Source organism: Pseudophryne corroboree, chromosome 5 (assembly GCF_028390025.1).
Source record: "Pseudophryne corroboree isolate aPseCor3 chromosome 5, aPseCor3.hap2, whole genome shotgun sequence".
In the NCBI taxonomy this organism is placed as follows: Eukaryota; Metazoa; Chordata; class Amphibia; order Anura; family Myobatrachidae; genus Pseudophryne; species Pseudophryne corroboree.
In genome coordinates, this window is record NC_086448.1 from 646,832,267 (window position 1) to 646,853,340 (window position 21,074).

Consider the following 21,074-nt stretch of genomic DNA (forward strand, 5'->3'; position numbering starts at 1 on the left):
GACCGCGGGGAGCGACCTTACGCAAATTGCGGATATGTGCACACACAGCAGAACGAGTGCGCGCGCAGGGGCCATGTGTGTGTGGTTTGTACTTGGTGTGTGTGCTTCAATATTTTTCGACTTTGACACTACAGTATTATCAATTTTGACCCCCTCACTGTTCACAACATTGTTCACCAACATAGGGGCTAATTCAGAGTTGATCGTAGGTGTGCTAAATTTAGCACATCTATGATCAGTTACTCAGACATGCGGGGGCACACTGTCAGGGAGCTACTCGTTGCTGTCAAGTTCGTAGCGGCTACATGTGACATCACACGCTGCCAGCCCATCTCCTCCTGCACAGCGACTGCCTCTGCCTGTCAATCAGTCGCAGAGCTGAGATGGCCATCAGCTGTCTGGCATGCCCCGTTGCACTGCCGGTGCATGTGCAGTTCAGACCTGATCGGCTGCTGTGCGAAAACGCACAGCAGCGATCAGGTCTGAATTAGGCCCATAGGCCGTAGCCTGGCTGGCTAAACTAAGCAAACAGAGCAACAGTACAAACACACAGCAGTTATTTCTGTTTAAAAATTTTTTACAAATTAGTAATGTATTAGCAATAACCAATCAAACCAAATCACAAGTACTATCAGAAAACAATCTAACACAGAAATTTCCTGAGAATCGTGTACAATATCATTGCTCTAAAGTAGTTACTAAACAGCCAAGAAAAAAAAATGTAAACCATGTGTAAAATAGCAACAGCAAACATTGATGCCCTCTGCACAAGTGCACATGCCCACAGCACATGCCTATACTCAGTGCCCAGTCTGTACCTCCCTCCTGGGGGCCCTGGGTCACTGATGACTGGCACTCTGTGCCCATGTAAAGCCCTGATCAATCAGTCTTTTTGTCGAGCAACTCCCAAAAATCTCTCCAATAAAAAAAACAGCATTCCGTTCCTGCGTAGTACAGTGTGGAATACTTTGGGACACAGTTAAATATTGACCAGGATACAGTGTTGGTCGGATACAGTGCAGGTCAGACAGTGCGGGTTACAGTGCTTGTTGGATACAAAGCGGGTCGGATACAATGCAGGTTACAGTGTTGGTCAGATACAGTGCAGGTGGCTACAGGGCAGGTCGGATACGTTGTAGGTGGATTTAATTGCGGGTTGTATATAATGCAAATCGCATACAGTGCGGGTGTGATACAGTGTGGGTTGGATACAGTGTGGGTCGGGGTGCAGGTTGGATATAGTGCACGTTGGCTACAGTGCAAAGTCGGATACAGTGCGAGATACAGTGCAGTTAGGATACGGTGCAGGATACAGTATGGTTTGGATACAGTGCAGGTCAGAGTGTGGGTTGGATACAGCATAGGCTACAGTGCAGGTTGGGTACAGTGCATGTTGCATACAGTGAGGGTTCGCTACAGTGCAACAGTGCAAGGTCAGATACAGTGTGCATCGGATACAGTGCGAGATACAGTGCAGGTCAGATACAGTATGGGTCGCATACACTGTAAGTTGTATATATTGTGGGTCAGATACAGCGTGGGCCGGATAAAGTGCAGGTTACAGGGCGGGTCAAATACAGTGTGGGTTGGATACAGCGCAAGTTGGATACAGTGTGGGTCAGAGCCGGATTAAGGGGGGGGGTCCCGGGGATACGTACCCCAGGCCCCCCTTTCCAAAAGGGCCCCCTGCCACACCACAGATCAGATCTTTCTTCAATCCGATCTGCGGTGCTGCGCTCACGAGCCCCGGCTCCCCGCTGCCCTGTCCCTCCTCCTCCTCCTCCTTCAGTTCAGCGTGCGGCGCACCAATGACGGAGCCGCATGCTTGCTGAGCCGAACAGCAATTGGACAACTGAGCCGTCGCTCAGCTGCGCTGACTACAGCTCTAAGAAGAGTGCTCTAACAGGTGTAGTCAGGGCAGCTGAGCGACGGCTCAGCTGTCCAATTGCTGTCCGGCTCAGCAAGCCTGCGGCTCAGTCATTGGCGCGCCACACGCTGAACTGAAGGAGGAGGGATTCTTAGCGATATATATATATATATATATATATTTATTTATTTTTTTAGTTTTTTAGTCCATGGGGGCCCCCTGCTCTTTAGTACCCCAGGCCTCCCGGGCCTTAATCCGGCTCTGGTGTGGGTTGAATACAGCACATGTCAAATACAGTGTGGATCGGATACAGCGCGGGTTTAAGTGCAGGTCAAATACAATGTGGGTCGGATACAGTGTGGGTTAGATACAGCACGGGATACAATGCAGGTCGGATGCAGTTCAGGTTAGATACACCAATAGTGTACTTACTGTGACAGAGTGTCCTCAGTGTGGTGGTGTCGACAGTGTCGGCAGAGCAAGGGTGCCAGCGGTGTCCTCAATGTGGTGGTGCTGGCAGTGTCGGCAGCGCAGGGGTGCCAGCAGTGTCAGGGGGCCAGTGCTGTCCTTATTGTGGTAGTGCCAGCAGTGTCAGCAGTGCAGAGGTGCCAGTGGTGTCCTCAGTGCAGTGGTGCCGGCAGTGTCAGCAGTGCAGAGGTGCCAGTGGTGTCCTCAGTGCAGTGGTGCCGGCAGTGTCAGCAGTGTGGGAGTGCTGGAGGTGTCCTCAGTGCAGGAGTCCCGGCAGTGTCCTAAGTGCAGGGGTGCCGGCAATGTCGGCAGTGCGGGAGTGCTGGAGGTGTCCTCAGTGCAGGAGTGCTGGCAGTGTCCCCAGTGCAGGATTGCTGGCAGTGTCGGCAGTGCGGGTGGCAGTGTCAGCAGTGCAAGTGGCAGTGTCTACAGTGCGGCCAGCAGCGCTATTAGCACTGTGGGGGCATCCCTCTTGCCCATAGTAGCCTATGGGGAGATGCTGATTGGCTGAAAGCCGTGACAGACGGCTCTCTCAGTCAATCAGCGGTCTTCCATAGGTTACTATGGAGACCGGCGTCTAAGCCAAAACCGCAGGATCCGACTGCGGGGATCTGAGTCAGGCACGCATAACCGAGCCTGACTCAGATCCGGGCCCAGATCCCCAAATTTGGGCAGGTTTGTTTCTAAGGGAACCAGACCCGCTCATCCCTACCTAGGACCACACAAAGGGTTTCATTGAAAATGTAGAACAAGGTCTGACCTTCTCCAGCTCAGAACTGATGCAACATCCAAGTCCTTTTGTGCAGTAATGTGGCCATATAAAGGTAAAATGCTCTGAGAAAATTGCCCATACCTCATTATAAAGATAATTTGTTCTGAAAAATTAAATTAAATTTCTGCACTGCTCCACACACCATGACTTCTCCCTTCTACACGTGCTGTGCTCAATCATTCACTAATACAGCTGTACCAAAATCATAAATGTTATTGAAATTGGAGTGCACTACTGTGCAGACTCCAAGTTGCTACTCCACCAGGTAAGCTTCATTCCCTGTACCAAGATGGCAGCTGTGGCTACTACTGAGCATGTGCGGAGTCATCTTGCGACAGTGTGAGATCTCCACAGTGGAAGTTAGTAGTTTTCCACTTAGCTACAGTGAGACCTGCAATTACCTGCTGTTTTAGCCATTTTTACAGCATCCTGCACAGCTACCTGATACATACATACACCAGTGTGTATAATAGTGAGTAACCTACGTTATCATCAATAAACTGGTCAAGTAACTGGGCTGCTCATAGTTACAGAGAAAAGAGAAAGTACTCTTTTTTTCTGGGGGCACTCTTATTATAGAAAATAAAACTTTACTTTCAAGTTCTAATTTAAAACATCATGATACAAATGTGTGCACAAATAAAGACTAAATATTAGTAACCATATATAGTATAGAGATGATAATTCACAGTTATGCCCAGATTTATCAATCCTTGGAAAGTGATAAATAGCATGGTGATAAAGCACCAGCCAATCACCTCCTAACTGTCATATTTCAAACACTGCCTGTAACATGGCAGTTAGGGGGTGACTAGCTAGTACTTTATCACAGTGCTATTTATCACTCTCCAAGGCTTGATAAATCTGGGCCTTCAGGGGCAGATTTATTAAGTCTGGTGAAGTGAAGTGGTGGAAGGTGATAAAGCACCAGCCAGTCAGCTCCTGTCATTTTTCAAACCCAGCCTGTAACATGTCAGTTAGGGGGTGACTAGCTAGTACTTTATCACAGTGCTATTTATCACTCTCCAAGGCTTGATAAATCTGGGCCTACAGCGGCAGATTTATTAAGCCTGGTGAAGTGATAAAGTGGAAGGTGATAAAGCACCAGCCAGTCACCTCCTGTCATTTTTCAAACCCAGCCTATGACATGGTAGTTAGGAGGTGATTGGCTGGTACTTTATCACCGTGCAATTTATCACTTCACCAGGCTTAATAAATCTGCCCCTCAGTTCTTAACAGCAGTCATACTCAACAGAAGCAGGATAGGATCACGAAGAAGACAAGTATTACAATATTACAAGGGACCTGTGGTGGCTTCAGAGGTGGAGTTGCAGCGCAGTCCAAAGTTCAAATAGGGGAACCACACCAACTGCCAGTGAGTCAGTTTGGGATGACAGTTGGTGGCTGTAGGTGTGGTTACCTTTTTAGAATTTTGGACTGAGCTGCAGTACCACCTCTGAAGCAGCCACTGCAAGGTACCCACTGTGCAGTGCACAGTGGGTAACCCTCTCATCACATGACCAGAGACTTGCAATCAGAGACTCCAACATCTACCTGATGCGGCTGTTAGCTGACAGGTAACCTTTCCCCTTTCTCCCTTCCTTTTCCCTTTCTTTTTCTGATATTACTTCTAACTGGAGACCAAGCATTATATTCACCTATGGGGTGATTCAGAGTTGATCGAAGCTGTGCTAAATTTAGCACAGCTACGAGTAAGCACACTGACATGTGGGGGGACGCCCAGCACAGGGCTAGCACGGCCCGCATGTCAGTCCCTGCCCCGTCACAAAAGTACAAAAGCATCGCACAGTGGCGATGCTTTTGTACTTCAGGAGTAGCTCCCGGCCAGCGCAGCTCCTGCATGCTGGCTGGGAGCTACTCGTCGCTGCCAAGGTGGCAGTGGCTGCGTGTGATGTCACACAGCCACCGCGACCTGCCCCCGGCATGGTCCGGCCACGCCTGTGTTGGCAGGATCACGCCCCTTAAACGGCGGCTTAACACCGCCACCCTGCCCCCTCCTGCCCAGCGACCGCCTCTGCTGTCTGGCATGCGTCGGCGCACTGCAGCGCCGGTGCATGTCAGTTGAGGCCTGTTCACTGCTGTGCGAACACGCACAGCACCGATCAGGTCTGAATTAGCCCCATTGTGTACCATACATCTTGGATAACTGCAATATCTGCAGCAAAGATATACTGCCCATACTATCTAATTCATATTCATATAGTGTCCTCTCTGCACAGGTATAACTCACTTCTCACCAATGCCTGGTGTAAGTGAGAGGCAGCAGCATACTTCTGTACAGTAGCAGACACTATCCATTTTTCACTATACACGCTCTATTCAAGGGTACTCTCATCACTGTCCCATCTGAGTCAGAGCCATCTTAACAGCAGTGTAGGTCCCTTGGCAAAACAATGCACTGGTGCCCCTACCATCCTCCAGCGGTAGTGGTGGGTGGTGCTATCAGTGGCAGAATTGATGTCCCACAGGCAGTAGGGGGTGTTCTATCTTCCGCTCAGCATGTAGTACGTCTTTACTGCACCGATGGTTGGAGGGAGAACACTAAACTGTAGAAGGAGGCATTGGGCTGAATGAAGGAGCCCCCGGTACATGACTTCCAGGGTGGTAGAGTGTGTTTAATATGCAGGGCACGGGTGGGTAGTGGAGTGGGCTTAATATTCATCATTGATCGGTGGGAGGACAGCTTGCTTGAATGCAGATATCTCCAGTTCCTGGAAATAGATTTCTTAGCTATCAATAGGATAAAGAAAAAACCTAGAGAGTTCCACCTTTCAGGAGGTACTGAGGACTTGGGGATCAGAGTTCAGGACCCAGAGCAATCCACCAACGAAAATATAAAACTGCATACCATTCGTGTGGAGCTGGAGCAGGGACTGGCTCCTGAAAGGCTAATAGAGACAAGCTGCCAACGTCCACCAAAAGGGGAGAAAAATAGCTTTTGTAGTATATCAGAAAATCTCTAAGTCAGACACAACCTGAGATATCTGGCTGGGAAGAGCAATTAACAGACTTGGATGGGGACCACTGTTTTAAAGTCAGATATCTCCAGTTCCCCAGGGCTGAGTTTAAAAAATCTGGTACCCTTTGAAAAAGGGGACCCGCAGCTATCAGCCTGGAGCCCTTATACTCATGTGCGCTTGGGCAACTGCCCTTTGAGCCCATACAAAAAGATGGCCCTGATGATGGCTCTTCCATCTCCCCTAAATACAGGATACCAGAATGGACCTGCTCACTTGCTTTATACCCTTGCTTTATAACTCTGCCGTTTGATAGCTTTATGACATATACAGTATATATACTGCTGTGATAAACTTCTGTTTAATAAGCAATTTATCTCTGTGATATATATCTGTTGGTATGAAACTCGACTGCTATTGGAACTACTGTATGTTAATTGATTTATTGATTACACACATAGGACACGCTGTGATTTTACCTAGTGATATGTAGCACTGTATCCCTATGCAAGGGAGACTACATTATGTGTATCAAATCACACTGCTATTTTGTTACCAATGTCTATGATCATTTACATGCTATAATATCAATAACTGACAATAACAGACTAAAAGAAAAACACTTTTCAGTTATTGATATATATCTATATTTTACGTGCTACTTGGCAAAAGTATAGCTACATATACTGATCTGAGATTATGTACTGGTGGGATCATTACGAGATCCCGGCGGTGATCGCAGTGTGTCCCCTTGCGGGCTCGCTGCGCTTGCCATGCTTGGGGCCCGGTGGCGACCTTCGGATGCCACAGGTTTCTATTCTCCTCTGGGTGGTGGCGTGGACCACCACCCAAGAGGGGTAACCAGCCAGCGGTCAGGACTCCGACCGCCGGTATTTCAGCTGGTGTCGGGATTCTAGCATCGGTATCCTGACCGCCGGGATCCTGACAGGCGGTCAATTGACTGCCTCCCGTACTGGTGTAGTCTCACATTATGAATACTCTGCCTTTATGTGTTTTGTTTTCTCTTTTAAAAACTCTTTTTGAATATTCTTTGTTGATTTGTTGATTTCTGTCCTGTATGGTGTTGTTGAGCATTACTTTAATTGTATTACTGTAAAAATAAAAGTTAAGTTTTACTTTATTAATTAAGAGTGCCCCCTAAAAAAACAAGAGTACCTTTCTTTTCTTTGTTCACCCTGCTACTTAATGCGCTATAATATTTATGACACAGATTGGTCATTAAAGTTCTATTATGTAATAATTTGACTGAATCAAGCAATAGCATAGCATATTTGTCAATATAGAAATTAATATTTAAACTACATCAAGCAATGTAATGTGTATTTTTTACAAAAGGAGTTATGGTTTCCTTTCAACAACCTTAATATGTTCCAAAAGTAATCTCAATCACAGTGTTAAATTCGTCAGCAGGTAACAGTATATAATAAAGTAAAGAGCAGCTATTCCCTTTCACAGTGAATTTCAGACACCTGCTGCTTGCTGTGTACTATGCATTATACAGCAAGTGAGCATGTCCTTCATACTCCCTGGGATATGAATAGGTGTTGTGAGTATCTGCTGTTAAATCAGTGCAGGGACATTCAGGGCCAGTCCTACAATGAGAATACTCTGAGTAGGAAAGCTAGGATATTAAATATAAAGTAAGTATATAGTTATCACCATCATCACCCAGTGATGTGTGCTGCTGCTCCCCATATGCCAGATGTATTGGTGGGGGTTTGAGTGATGCCTCACTGTTGGTGGTGCTGGAAGGAAGAACAGATAAGATAGCTGCGTGATCCACCCTTAATAGTAGGGAGATCTTGATGCCTGAAGTTAATCAAGGTCCTCGATACCCACCATAAGTCAGAGGCACAGCTTTTGAAAAGAGGGGAAAGTTACCTGCTGATCTTGCTTGGTGTGTATATTGAAGTTTCTGGTGTAGGCAAGGTTGAGTGCAGCTCTGTCATCCTATGCTGCTGGGGTGACCCTGGGGCTTTAGATAGCCATTTTTCACTGGTCCATCCTCAGTAAGACTTCTGAGGCATATGCTGGTGTGTGCAGAAACTTTACTATGTCCTCAAGCCTTTACACATGTATTTACAACAAATATCCCAGGACAAATTTAGACAAACTTGTGAAAATTGAGGAATAAATAGTGCCCAAAGCTGCAGAGCAATCATATGAAGTAATAACCCATCAGCATTTATCTGTGTAGAGCAATTTGAATAATGAAAGCCAATGGGGGCCATTCCGAGTTGTTCGCTCGCTAGCAGATTTTAGCAGCATTGCACACGCTAGGCCGCCGCCCTCTGGGAGTGTATTTTAGCTTAGCAGAATTGCGAACGAAAGATTAGCAGAATTGCGAATAGAAAATTCTTAGCAGTTTCTGAGTAGCTCGAGACTTACTCCTACACTGTGATCAGCTCAGGCCATTTTGTTCCTGGTTTGACGTCACAAACACGCCCTGCGTTCGGCCAGCCACTCCCCCGTTTCTCCAGACACTCCTGCGTTTTAACCTGGCACGCCTGCGTTTTTCCGCACACTCCCAGAAAATGACCAGTTTCCGCCCAGAAACACCCACTTCCTGTCAATCACACTCCGATCACTTCAACGATGAAAAGTCTTCGTTCGGACGTGAGTATATCTACTAAGTTTTGTGCTAAAATACTTAGCGCATGCGCACTGCGTACCATGCGCATGCACATTTTTGCCTTAATCGCTCCGTTGCGAAAATCGGCAATGAGCGAAACAACTCGGAATGACCCCCAATGTCTGATTGACTGGGGCATAGGATTTTGGTAGGTGTTATGTGATACCCCACTAACGTACCCTTCACCTGGATTTACAGGGGTATCCTCTTTACAAATGACTTTCATAGAGCTATTGATTTAGGACCCAGAAGCTGGCAACTGTAAGCAGTAGGTGCACAGCTGGAGATTGAAAGGGAAACTAAAAAGAGGCTGCTGGGGGTGGAGCTGAGGAAGTCCAGAGAGACTGAGAGAGAGAAGGACTGCTGTGCTGCAGGGTACAGTCAGTATGTGTGCTGAGGAGACAGTATCATGGCAGGTGCTGCATCCCCCAGTTGCAGCTGTTAGAGCGCTGAGGTGAATGAACATGCAAGAGCCGCACTGCAAGCGTCCCTCCTGAAAGAAGCGCTTATCTCACTCAGCAGGACAGTGAACAGCAGAGCTGAGCAGTGAGACCAGCTGGGTGCAACCAGTGAGCAGTGACACCTCAGACAGTGATCCAGAGACACAGAGAGGTGTCCCTGAAAGCGGTACCGTGATCCACAGGGTAAGCTGCATTAATAAGGGGGAGGAGAGCCAGTATCGGCTAGCTAAGCAGAGATCCTCACCGTTATTGAAAACAATAAACCTGTTGTGATGGATCACTCAGTGTGCTGTAGAGAGAAGAATGAGTGCAGGAGCAGCACCAGGCAGCATGCCCTAGACACTGTAGTCCTGTACACATCAACCCTCAGCAGTCTTAGGAGAGACCCATGAGCTTTAGTAAAGGGGTGACAGCTAGCCACAACCTGAGTGAATGACATCCAAGAGTGTTATCTTTAATCAGCAGCCAGACCACAGAGTAATCTGTTGGGCATGTAGTGTAAGTCCCTCGCTGATAGGTCCTGTACCCTCACAAACAACTCTATTTTCTGACACACAGCTCTTTTCCCTGTCCCTCATAAATAGCTCTGCTCCCTGTCCCTCATAAATAGCTCTGCTCCCTGTCCCTCACACATAGCTCTGCTCCCTGTCCCTCACACATAGCTCTGCTCCCTGTCCCTCACACAGCTATACTCCTGATTTTCACATGCAACTCTGCTTCCTGACCCGCACACACAACTCTGCTCCTTCACCGGCAGACACAACTCTGCTCCCTGATCCACACACACAATCTTTGCTCCATGACCCACACATGCAATTCAGCTCCCCAATCAGCACACACAGCTCTCCTAGTCCGGACATGCAAATTTACCCACCCGCACACACACAGCTCTCCTCACCCGGACATACAACTCTCATCATCTGCACACACAGATCTCCCTACCCACACACACAGATCTCTTTTTTGCATCTGCCCTATCCTACAATCCAGTTTCTTAAAGTCTTCGGCCCCCCCTTGTCCCCTTCTACCATGCACGGTACCCACACTGATGTCATCAATGGTTTCATATCTAGTATAATACTGTACATGTTGGAAGTGGGAGGGTTGGATGAGAAGATGCTACTAGTACAGCTGTTAGATGTCTGGACATTATAAGACTACTGGGACTGAAATGCATGAATAAAATTGTTTTATGTATGGTGAAAGGGGAATATATCAATGAATAAAAATAAAACATACAAAAATGACCAAATATTTTATTGCATCAAATAAAGATATCTAAAGGACAAGGGTGAGAAACTATTATAAAAGGTAATACTTAGAATAACATCAGGGATTTTGGGGTATAATGAGAAGGGCAGTAGCACAAAGCTCAGAGGACACCAAAATAAGGGCTTATAGATAGAGGTAGAAAAACATGGAACTGGTGGTGGTGGTGGTGGTGGTGGTGGTGGTGGAGAACATTAATAGATCTGGTGGTGGTATTACTCAATAGGATATTAGTCAGCTGGTAGAATATTAGTCAGTTAGTATGGTATTATTCAGTTGGTGAGGTATTACTCAATTGGTAGTGGTATTTGGCTATAAGAGGAGTAGTTATTTGTATGTGGAATGCTTAGGAGGAGCAAGTAGGGGAAGGGAATGAAATTAATGAAGGTGGAGGGGTGATATGATGAAAGGGGGCAGAGTAGTTTGAGCAGTGGGCTGGGTAAATTTATAGTAGAATTTATAGCAAAGGCTTAGAATAAGGGACGTATGTTTTATTAAGTCATGCAAGCAGCGGTGCACTCAAAGAAAAGAAAAGACATGCATCAGGCAGTCAGCTGCTGATAACAATGGCTGCTGGCAGTTGCAGAATTATTATTATTATTATTATTATTATTATTATTATTTAAATATGGTGGCGGCTTATGAGAGGTGTGTCGCTCTGGTGCTCTCTTCCACACTACGGGCAAAAACCATCCACTTTGGCCATAACAGTCCGATGAGAGGAGTGGAAATGGATGTGGGACTGAGGTTTGTATACTGTGGCTGTGTAAATATTCCTCCCTGCCTGCCGGCCGAACCCATCCATAGCTGCTGCTCCTGGCTAATAGCACCAGAATGTGCCTGCTAGCCGGAGTAGATGATAGTTTCTCATTTGCATTCTGTAGAATAGTTGAAAGAAAAAACTGGAAATGTGACAGCTGGCCTGGCAGATGTATGAATCAGTCAAGGCTGGCAAGCTGTGTGAGCTGACCCAGCAGAGTGGAGCATGGGATAGTCCACTGGGAACATTCCACCTTTCCCGAAGGCCCAATCCACCCATATATTTCCCAACCATAGCATAAAGAAGCAACTTGACAGTGTTCGTTATAAATGCAAAGTCTTATTACCATATTTGTACATATACAATATATTTCATTGTCATATAAATAAGAGGAAATAGTGTCTTGGCAGTATTATTAATAAATATGAAGTCACATTATCCATATTAAATTTAATTTAATACAAACACTTCTACATCCACTGCTGATTGATTGATTGATTGATTGATTGAAAAATTAAATGAGAATGCTATACTGCAACAGTCCAAAAAAAAGACAAGTAATTCAAATAGTTTACTCTGACATAATATAGCTGTAATGATAAAGAATAAAATACTGTCAGTTGGAGCCAATCCCAATTAGACAGCTGCAATGATACTAAGGGGTAAATTTACTAAAGGTTCTAAAAATGAAAAGTGGTGATGTTGCCCATAGCAACCAATCAGATTATGTCTATAATTTCTCTATTGCATCCTAGAAAATGCTAGACAGAATCTGACTGATTGGTTGCTATGGGCAACTTCACCACTTTTCAGTTTTAGAACCATTAGTTAGTTTACCACTAATGGTGTTATCATCATCAATCATCATCATCATCATCATCATCATCATATAATTTTATACTTGGCCTCCAGTACCTGCATAAAATATCATTCCTTAGAGGCTCATCTTGTGATACAAAAAAGGGGGTGTGATCTCTCTACAATGGCGCTGGTCTCTCTTACGGTCACCTATGTATGTGGATAATACCCAGGTGTGAAAGTGTATGTTGAAACACACTGGTATGGTATAAATAAAATGGAATTCGAATTCCTTTCCAGGCAATTAGGAAAACAGTCTGCCAAACGTCTGCCTTGAAGAAGGGACCAGGCTGTCCCGAAACACGTTGGGGATACCTTGTGACGCTGCCCACCCCCTGGACGTTTGGCGGACTGTTTTCCTAAATGCCTGGAAGGGAATTCGATCAGAGGAGCCACCAGCAGGGTATTTTCCGGAGTACCCTGCCTTTATTTGACACCTGCGGCTCCTCCACCTGCATCGGTAGGATCACATTCCCCCCGTGGCCTGTTCCCAGTCCACTTGTTTTTTTATGTATTGCTTGTTTTTAGACATTGCATGTTAGTATTGTATTAAATTCCATTTTATTTATACCATACCAGTGTGTTTCAACATACACTTTCACACCTGGGTATTATCCACATACATAGGTGACCGTAAGAGAGACCAGCGCCATTGTAGAGAGAGCACACCCCCTTTTTTCATCTTGCACTTTTGTACTGAGCCCTTAGGGAGCTCTGGCACTCTCCACACGGCCAGCTGTCTCAGTCCTATACAGCGCAGACTTGCTACCCCCGCCCTCCAGTTTGCACTCATCTTGGGATACGACCATGCATCAATATGGGGGCGTGCATGACTTACGTGTACACACCCTTACTGTGCTCAGATTACACTTGCCAATTCCATGCGTAAGGGATGGCAAGTCTTAGATGAGATGTCAATGCAGACAGTACAGAAATGTGCATATATTTGCCTTATAAATGTACTTATAGCTAACTGTTAATCAGAAATGATGTATTAAAAAGGTATGAACATTTCACCATGGGAAAAGTATAAATATACTGTATAACAAATTATATTGAACTTTCTCCTAGTGTAAAGTCAATATTAAAATCGATCCCTGTATTTCAGGATTTTGGGCGTTTGAAAGCAGTAGTACTTTCTTGGTTGAAGACTGTGGCAATGATTACATGCACATCACATGCGTCAAGGTCAAAATTTAAAACTGAATAGGGTACAATTATAGATAACACTTTCTGTACGTTCTTAAACAGATCTTCATTATTTTCATAATTTGTGTCAATTTTTATATTTATAATTTTGCATAGCTGTATGCTTGTGTTTAGACTTGATTTAATCACCATATGATGATACACATTATGTAGTGTAAAGACCACATATCTTCTGCATATAGATATGTCATATTATAAAGTAATGTTTTTAGATCCAGTTAGTAGGAATTTAGCCATGTGATGGTTACACTGTCATCAATTACTATTAATTAAATGAAATATTATGTAAAATTGTCCATTGACATTTTTATTTCTCTTAGTAATGTGGAAATCTTTCCTATAAGCCAGTAAATGATGTGAGTGACAGTATTTTAATACCTGTACATGTGGAATTGCCATTAAGGAAGAAGTCATTAGGTTTCATAACGCATGAAGAAATTAGTTAAGTAAGAAGTAGCATCAATAATTGTATAATTATCAGGTATTGTTTTATATATACAAATGGCAACATCTGGCCAATTAGCAAATATGAGCCCATATTTATCAAGCCTTGGTGAGGGATAAATTGCACAGTGATAAAGTACCAACCAATCAGCTACTAATTGTCATTTTTCAAACAGCCTGTAAGATGGTAGTTAGGAGCTGACTGGTTGGTACTTTATCACCATGCAATTTATCACTCTCCTAGACTTCATAAATGGAATGGTATTTTACAGAGGTAAGTATCTCACAGCTTTTAGAGGGATTCCGTTTCAAATTTCTAGTAGCATTTGAAACACAAATCATAAAATCTCAACAATGTGCCATTGGGGTGCATTGACTAATTGACTAATTGAAAAGGTTTGTCACACTCTTATCAGACCTCCAGACTAGTATTAGGAGCCCTAAGCCCCTTTCACATCTCCAATACCGGATCCCACCCAGAAATTGGAAACGGATCCTTCCCGGGTGGGATCCGGCACTGGAAACTTATAGCTGGCTTCCCGAACTGGCAATATGCCGGGCCGGCTGCCATAGCGGTGGGGGGGTGGAGCCAGAAGCGGGGACGGAGCCGGTGCTGGGAGATGAGCTCATCTCTGCGCCGCCTCTCCCTATGTAGTAAATGGGTCCCAGGCCGCATCGACCCAGGAACCCGTTTACAGTGCCACTGACCCGGTGTTCAACCCGGAAATAACCCTTCTTATAACCCAGGTTGAATTACTGGGTCAGACGACCCGGGAAATCTTCAAGGCCCCTTTCACATTGCACACTGACCTGTGTCGACCCAGGTCGATACTGTGTTATTTTTGCGATGTGAAAGGGATATTATTGCAGTGTGTTAATCAGGATTAATTCCCTTAATTTTATAGACTCTGTGAAAATATTTAATATGACATGGTTCAGCTGCTATAATAACATAACAGCAACATCATAGAAACCTAAATTTGATGGCAGGTAGGAACCTTTTGGCCCATCTAGTCTGCACCTTTTTCTTTTATCCTTTTGATAATTTCAATTCTATTTGTTCCTTTGTTTTTTGTAAGGATATTTGCAAAAATTAGAAAGCAAAATCAAATTTTATAATAGAATATTCTAAGTAAGGGAATAGAACACTGTATATGTAATTATAGTGATAGTATATGATTTGCTAAGCATTTTTGTGTAGGTATATTTGTAAATTGTAATAACTTTATAATATAGTAAATGCACGGAATCCACAATTTAGCGTTTTGCAGAATAAAAATCCTTTTATGGTCTATAAACCCTGAACTGAATCCACACTTAAACTACATATACAAATGAATGAAAGAAAATCAATAATATATATTACCCAATGATTTTCTTTGTGCTGGTAATGTTATGTTGATAATGATGATGATTATTATTATTTTTATTATTTTTTTCAATTTAACAACAATAATAATAATAATAATAATAATAATATTATCAATCATCATCAACTACTATAAAATTTCATAAAATTCTATATTATAATGTAAAATTATCAGTTTAGTGAAGTATTATTATTATTATTATTATTATTATTATTATTATTTATAGCAATGTGAAAATCTTTCATATAAGCCAGTAAATGATGTGTCAATATTTTAATACCTTTACATGTGGAATTGCCTTTAAGGGAGAAGTAATTCGTTTTCAAAATGCATGAAGGAATTAATGAACTAAGTAGTGGGATAATACTGTCTTCATTGGGCACCGGTAATTACAATTGTATCATTATCAGGTATGGTTTTATTTTGGGACCACACATGGTAACATCTGGCCAGCTACCAAATATTATATTTAATACTGACTGCACTCTATGTGGCGTGTATTATAGAGCTTCTTCTATTTCATCCCATTTATAAGCATCATAGATCTGTCCTGCACTGCCATGGAATTGTATTTTATTGGGGGAAGTACCTCATGGCTTTCAGTGGATTTAATTTTCTAGTAGCATTTGAAACACAAATCATAAAATTTCAACAATGTGCCATTGGGGTACACAGACTATTTGAAAAAGTTGTCACACTCTTATCAGACCCCCAGACTGGGGTAAGGAGCTGCTGAAGTCATTCCCCATTAAAAGACACAGAATTACCTGATGAAACCGTGCCCTTGTGATGACGGAGAAACGCGTAAAGTGTCTCACACACTGCCCGTACGTCACCTTGATCACCTGCAGATTCCAGCACTCCATCCTGATCCCTGCTTCAGCCTGTGGCTGTGAGCTGCGCCCTCCCTCCCCGTGGACATTGCTATCACCGCCACTCCCACTCTGAGAGACAGGACAAGCATACAGACTGCTGTCCACGCTGGGACCAATGGTGGGGAGGTGGTAGCATAGCGCACGCTCTGCGGGGCCTGCTGAGCAAAATTGCCTACATCTAGTCACATCTGCATCACCAATATCAGTGGAACCATTCATCAGATAATTCTAAGCTGGCAGCTTTACAAATAAGCCTTCTTTGCACCAGATGTGGATCATTTAAATCTAACATTGGAGCTCTGCAAAAACAATAATTGCTCTATGTGTGGACTGAATATTGTCCTCTGTGGTGACAGGACGTTAAAAGTGCGGTGGTGAGAATCAGTGTACACTATTGATTTTATTTATAATTGTACATTCATTTTTTATTACACTTTATTTAATGAATAAATTGTCTGTGACAAATGTATTTTAATGGAAGCGCTCTCTTGTGATAATTGTCTATATCTTTTTTGTTTGCTTTATGTGAATCATGTTTATTTCCCTTAATTTTATAGAATCACTTAGTGTTTAATATGACAAGGTTCAGCTGATATAATAACATACAGTAATAGCAACATCAACACCAAACCAAAGTCTTCATTCTACTAAAACATAGGTGGTCATTCCGAGTTGATCGCTCGTTAACAGTTTTTAGCAGCCGTGCAAACGCATTGTCGCCGCCCACCGGGGAGTGTATTTTCGCTTTGCAGAAGTGCGAACGCCTGTGCAGCAGAGCCCCTGCAAAAACATTTTGTGCAGAAAAAGACCAGCCCTGTACTTACTCTTCGTGTGCGTTGAATCTAACATTGGTGGGTTGGCTTTTGACGTCACACACCCGACCAGCGTTCGGCCAGCCACGCCTGCATTTTCCCTGGCACACCTGCGTTTTTCTAAGCACTCCCTGAAAACGGTCAGTTGACACCCAGAATACGCATGCGCAGAAATGCCGATTTTAACCTGATTGCTGCACTGCGAACAACGGCAGCTAGCGATCAACTCGGAATGACCCCCATAGTGTATAGTCTCTATGCATATAAAACACTTACCCATGGTAATTTCACACTCAAGACTAAGCAAACATTGTTATCAAATGGACATCACAGCATGAAACAAATATTTGACACTTGACCATGGGAAATGCTTTAAACGCATAGAGACTAGACACTGTGTACTAAGTGCTGACAGATTGGTTATAATACCATACATACTGTATCTATATTATGCTATACTGACAGATAGGTGACAGGAGGTCAGATCTGAGACTATGTACCTGTATTTTACTATGTGTTGAAAAAACAAAGGGACAGGATATTTTTAATTACCCATAGTCCCTGAGAGGTACTTTTCTCATTCCCAGACTGTAATTATTTTGAATCTCACCCTAAGGGGATTGGAGCGCATAGCATATTTTCGTCTCAATACATTACAACAATTGTTTACATGAAATACATTATTTTTTATAATTATATTAATTATAACAATTATTGATATCAATGGGATGGTTATTTAACTTCTTCATAGTATGTTGCATGCACATTTTTGCAAATGAGAATTTCTTGCGATTACTCTCAGTGTTTACCTGCAGGAATTTACATCTTAAAATCTAGAGTCAGCGATAGCACGTCGCTATTGCTGACTCTAGACTGGCTTGCATGCATGGCAAATCTAGTTAGATCGCTCACTTCACCACTGGGTGAAGTGAGCGTGTGTGTCCCCGCCCTTCCTCGATCAGCACACATCGCGCTGTGTGCTGAGCGGGGGAGAGATGTATACTTAGCATAGTGTGTTAGATCGCTCAGTACACATCTCTGGCACACATCTTTACGTGTGTTAACACCTACAGTCACATGTAGATGTGTGCACTCTCCTTAACAAACATAGATGCATTGCAAAAAGACACAAAATCCTTCTGCAAAATGGCCTTGTATTCAACACTACTTCGGCTCCCATGCTGGACAGTACTTAGCCTTTTTGGATAAGGGAAGGCAAGAAATCAGAACATACAGATGCTCATCTTTACTGCGATGAGACATGCTGCAACATGGCGTGCAGCATGGCATGCAGGGGTGCGACTAATTCCTAATAGAATTAATGGAGCGATCGCCAGCTGCAAAGTGTCATGGTCCAACACACCATGTAGCATGCCGCGATGCAGCATGCTGCTTCGCAACAAGATGAGCATGGCTGCATCTGTATACAGTACTTTGCCAAAAATAGTTAAGGTCACATTTATAAGGCTAATTTGATTTTCCTTGTTTACTGCAATGAGCTAATTTTAAGACTGTGGAATGCCTTCTGGTCTTCACAATAGACGATTTTAGTCTATACTGTATATCACTGGTGACAGTGTTTGTTACAGATCCTTATGCCCATTAATTTGCTTATTCTGGTTTCTTGTTCTTAAAACCTTGCTTTTACATAGTGTGAGCATTCTTCTGCAGTCTTGGTCCACTGGTCTTCATTCACTGGTCACACGGCATCTACAATGCCTCATTCCTACTTTGCATCAGTTCAATCCTGCCAGTGTTTTTTTAGGGGGGTGGGATTCCATAGTTTTATAGCAGTCACAGTTTGCATCTAAAGTGACAGGAGCTATTCAATTGTTTGTGCCAATGGGCATGAGTGCCACGAGCATTAACTGCCTGACAGCAGAGGCAGTTATCAGACTGTAACAGACCCTTCTTGTAACACTTAGATGGAGAAGGGTAAATGTTGTGATAAATATTTTAAATAATTTCCATTTATACTATGTAGACACCATGATAGGGTATTACAGACTGATTAGGAAAACAATGCAATCCAAAAACTAAAGCCTGACTGAACATGATCAGCTACCTCCCAGAGGATATACATATATGCATCTGTGAGTTAGCAACAGTTACATTGATTGGGACACTATTGTGTCTATCAGGTAGATGTATTATTCATCATTATGGGCGAGAAGTGGTGCCTTAGTTCATAGGCAGCAAGGTAGAGAGGATCCATTCAAGCATGTTCTGCGAGTCCAAATCAGAAGATTGTGCAATGACACTATTGATATATCAGTGTGCTTAAAAAAGGCCATGGAAAAGGCTTTTGGCAAAATATGCATCACAAATCATTATCTTTTACTGATATGTATAAGTTTGCTAAATACTGTAATAAGTATGAGTCAATTGTTCATCCCAATGAGTAAAAAGCAAGGGGACAGATTGCAGGAGATATATGAGAGGATAAACTGGCTATACCCATATAGAAGAGAAGACCACACATCCAGCCATCTCCCTCCCTTTCCATAGACCTAATTGCTGGACAAATATTACAGGCATATAGCCATGGAAGATGTTTTCAATCTGCACCCCCAAATAGGTCAATTGTTTTCAGGTTCACTTTAGTGGGAAACTACTTCAAGATGGCAGAGATGGAGGAAGAGGAATCAGAGATATATAAAAGGACATCATCCACAAATGTTGAAAGCTTAATCACTATTTTGCCAATTTGAATACCGTATAAGGGTTGCTTGCAATAAGGATTACATTACAAAGTTATTGGCAGGAAGTGAAAATTTAGAGGTGTCAACTGGGACTTCACTGGGAGTGGTTGGCAAAATGCAGGGGTGTCATGGTCGTTTTCGTAGAGTGTATCTGCCATCAGCTGTGAGGTCACATGTACTGGAACATGACAACCCTTAGCTCCAATGTTCCTTGCTTTTGCGTGTAAGCCACCAGTGTGCATACAACTGTGAATGAGTTTGCATTTGCGCCGGTGGGCGTCTCTTTTCTTTCCTGGGTGTCAGCTTTACTTGCTAACCATTAGCAGTTCTTTAGCCTAAAAAAATCCCAATTGCATTTGTGTACAAACATAAATTAGGCCCACTGTCTGGTGATCATAGGTGATCACCAGACAAAATATGTAATAAGTACTAAGGGGACCCATCATTTGAAAGAGGGGGCACCCCTCTTTCTAGAATGGGTATCCATGATTTTATGGATGTTAGGTTTGGGGGAAACCTGGCCCCATCCCTGGTCTCAATTATTTTTCTGTAGTGTAGGGGCTTGTGCCTGGTAATCACAGTGATCACCAGGCAATAATCTGCATGGGTAGACATAGTTTGAAGTGTCCTTCCTCCTCCAGAGCTGCTCATTGGTTCCAAAGCCTCTTAAAAGCCTGTTAGTCCTGCAATGCTCTGCCTGTTATTTTTTTTTTGCTGTTTTATATGTGTGTGTGTGTGTGTGTGTGTGTGTGTGTGTGTGTGTGTGTGTGTGTGTGTGTGTGTGTGTGTGTGTGTGTGTGTAGTGCCCGGCACTTATAACAGGCAGCAGATGTGAAATTGGACACCGGCCATTCTGTGTTTACAGACTACATCTGTTAGGCGCCGAGGGTCCGCCCGTCAGTGCGGCCCGGCGCCTAGCAACTAGGGACGCCGCATGCGGACAGCCGCCGGCTCCCTAGCAACGCTAGACGCCGGGCGCACGGAGCCACTCAGACCCTAGCAACGGGGACGCCACTGTCGGACCGCGTTCCCCGTTGCTGGGTCTAGATTAATCACCTCATTGGTATCCTGGCCGTGCAGCATGCAGCTGCACGGCATGATTGTTAATTACCCTGTCTGGCTCCTGATTGGAGAGCTCCCAGTTAAAAGCACTCTCTGGACTTCTCACAGACGCCGGTAATAGCTTCCTGTTTGCTGTGTCTGTTGCAGAGAGTTTTCCAGTCCAGTCTATCCGGTCGTTCCTGTCCTCAGTGGTCCAATACTCGGAAGTTGTCATCTTTTCCTGGAGTCCTGACCGAGCACCTTTAACATCCTGTGGTGTTCGTGAGTCGCGGCGTAGCCGTGTGCTGCGGCTTGACCGCTTACTATTTATTATTTGGTTATATTGTGTTTCGGAGCTTTTGCGGAGGATTCCGCTCCCACAAATCCACTCTGGTATCCAGCGGTGCTGGATAGGAGTAACGGATTCGTGGATTTTTGGTTGTCCTTTTCCCTGGCGGTTTGTCCGCACATACTTCTGGTTTAAGTTAGTTAGCTTGTAGCCCCTGGCCTGGTTGCTTAGTCAGAGGGCCCCTTG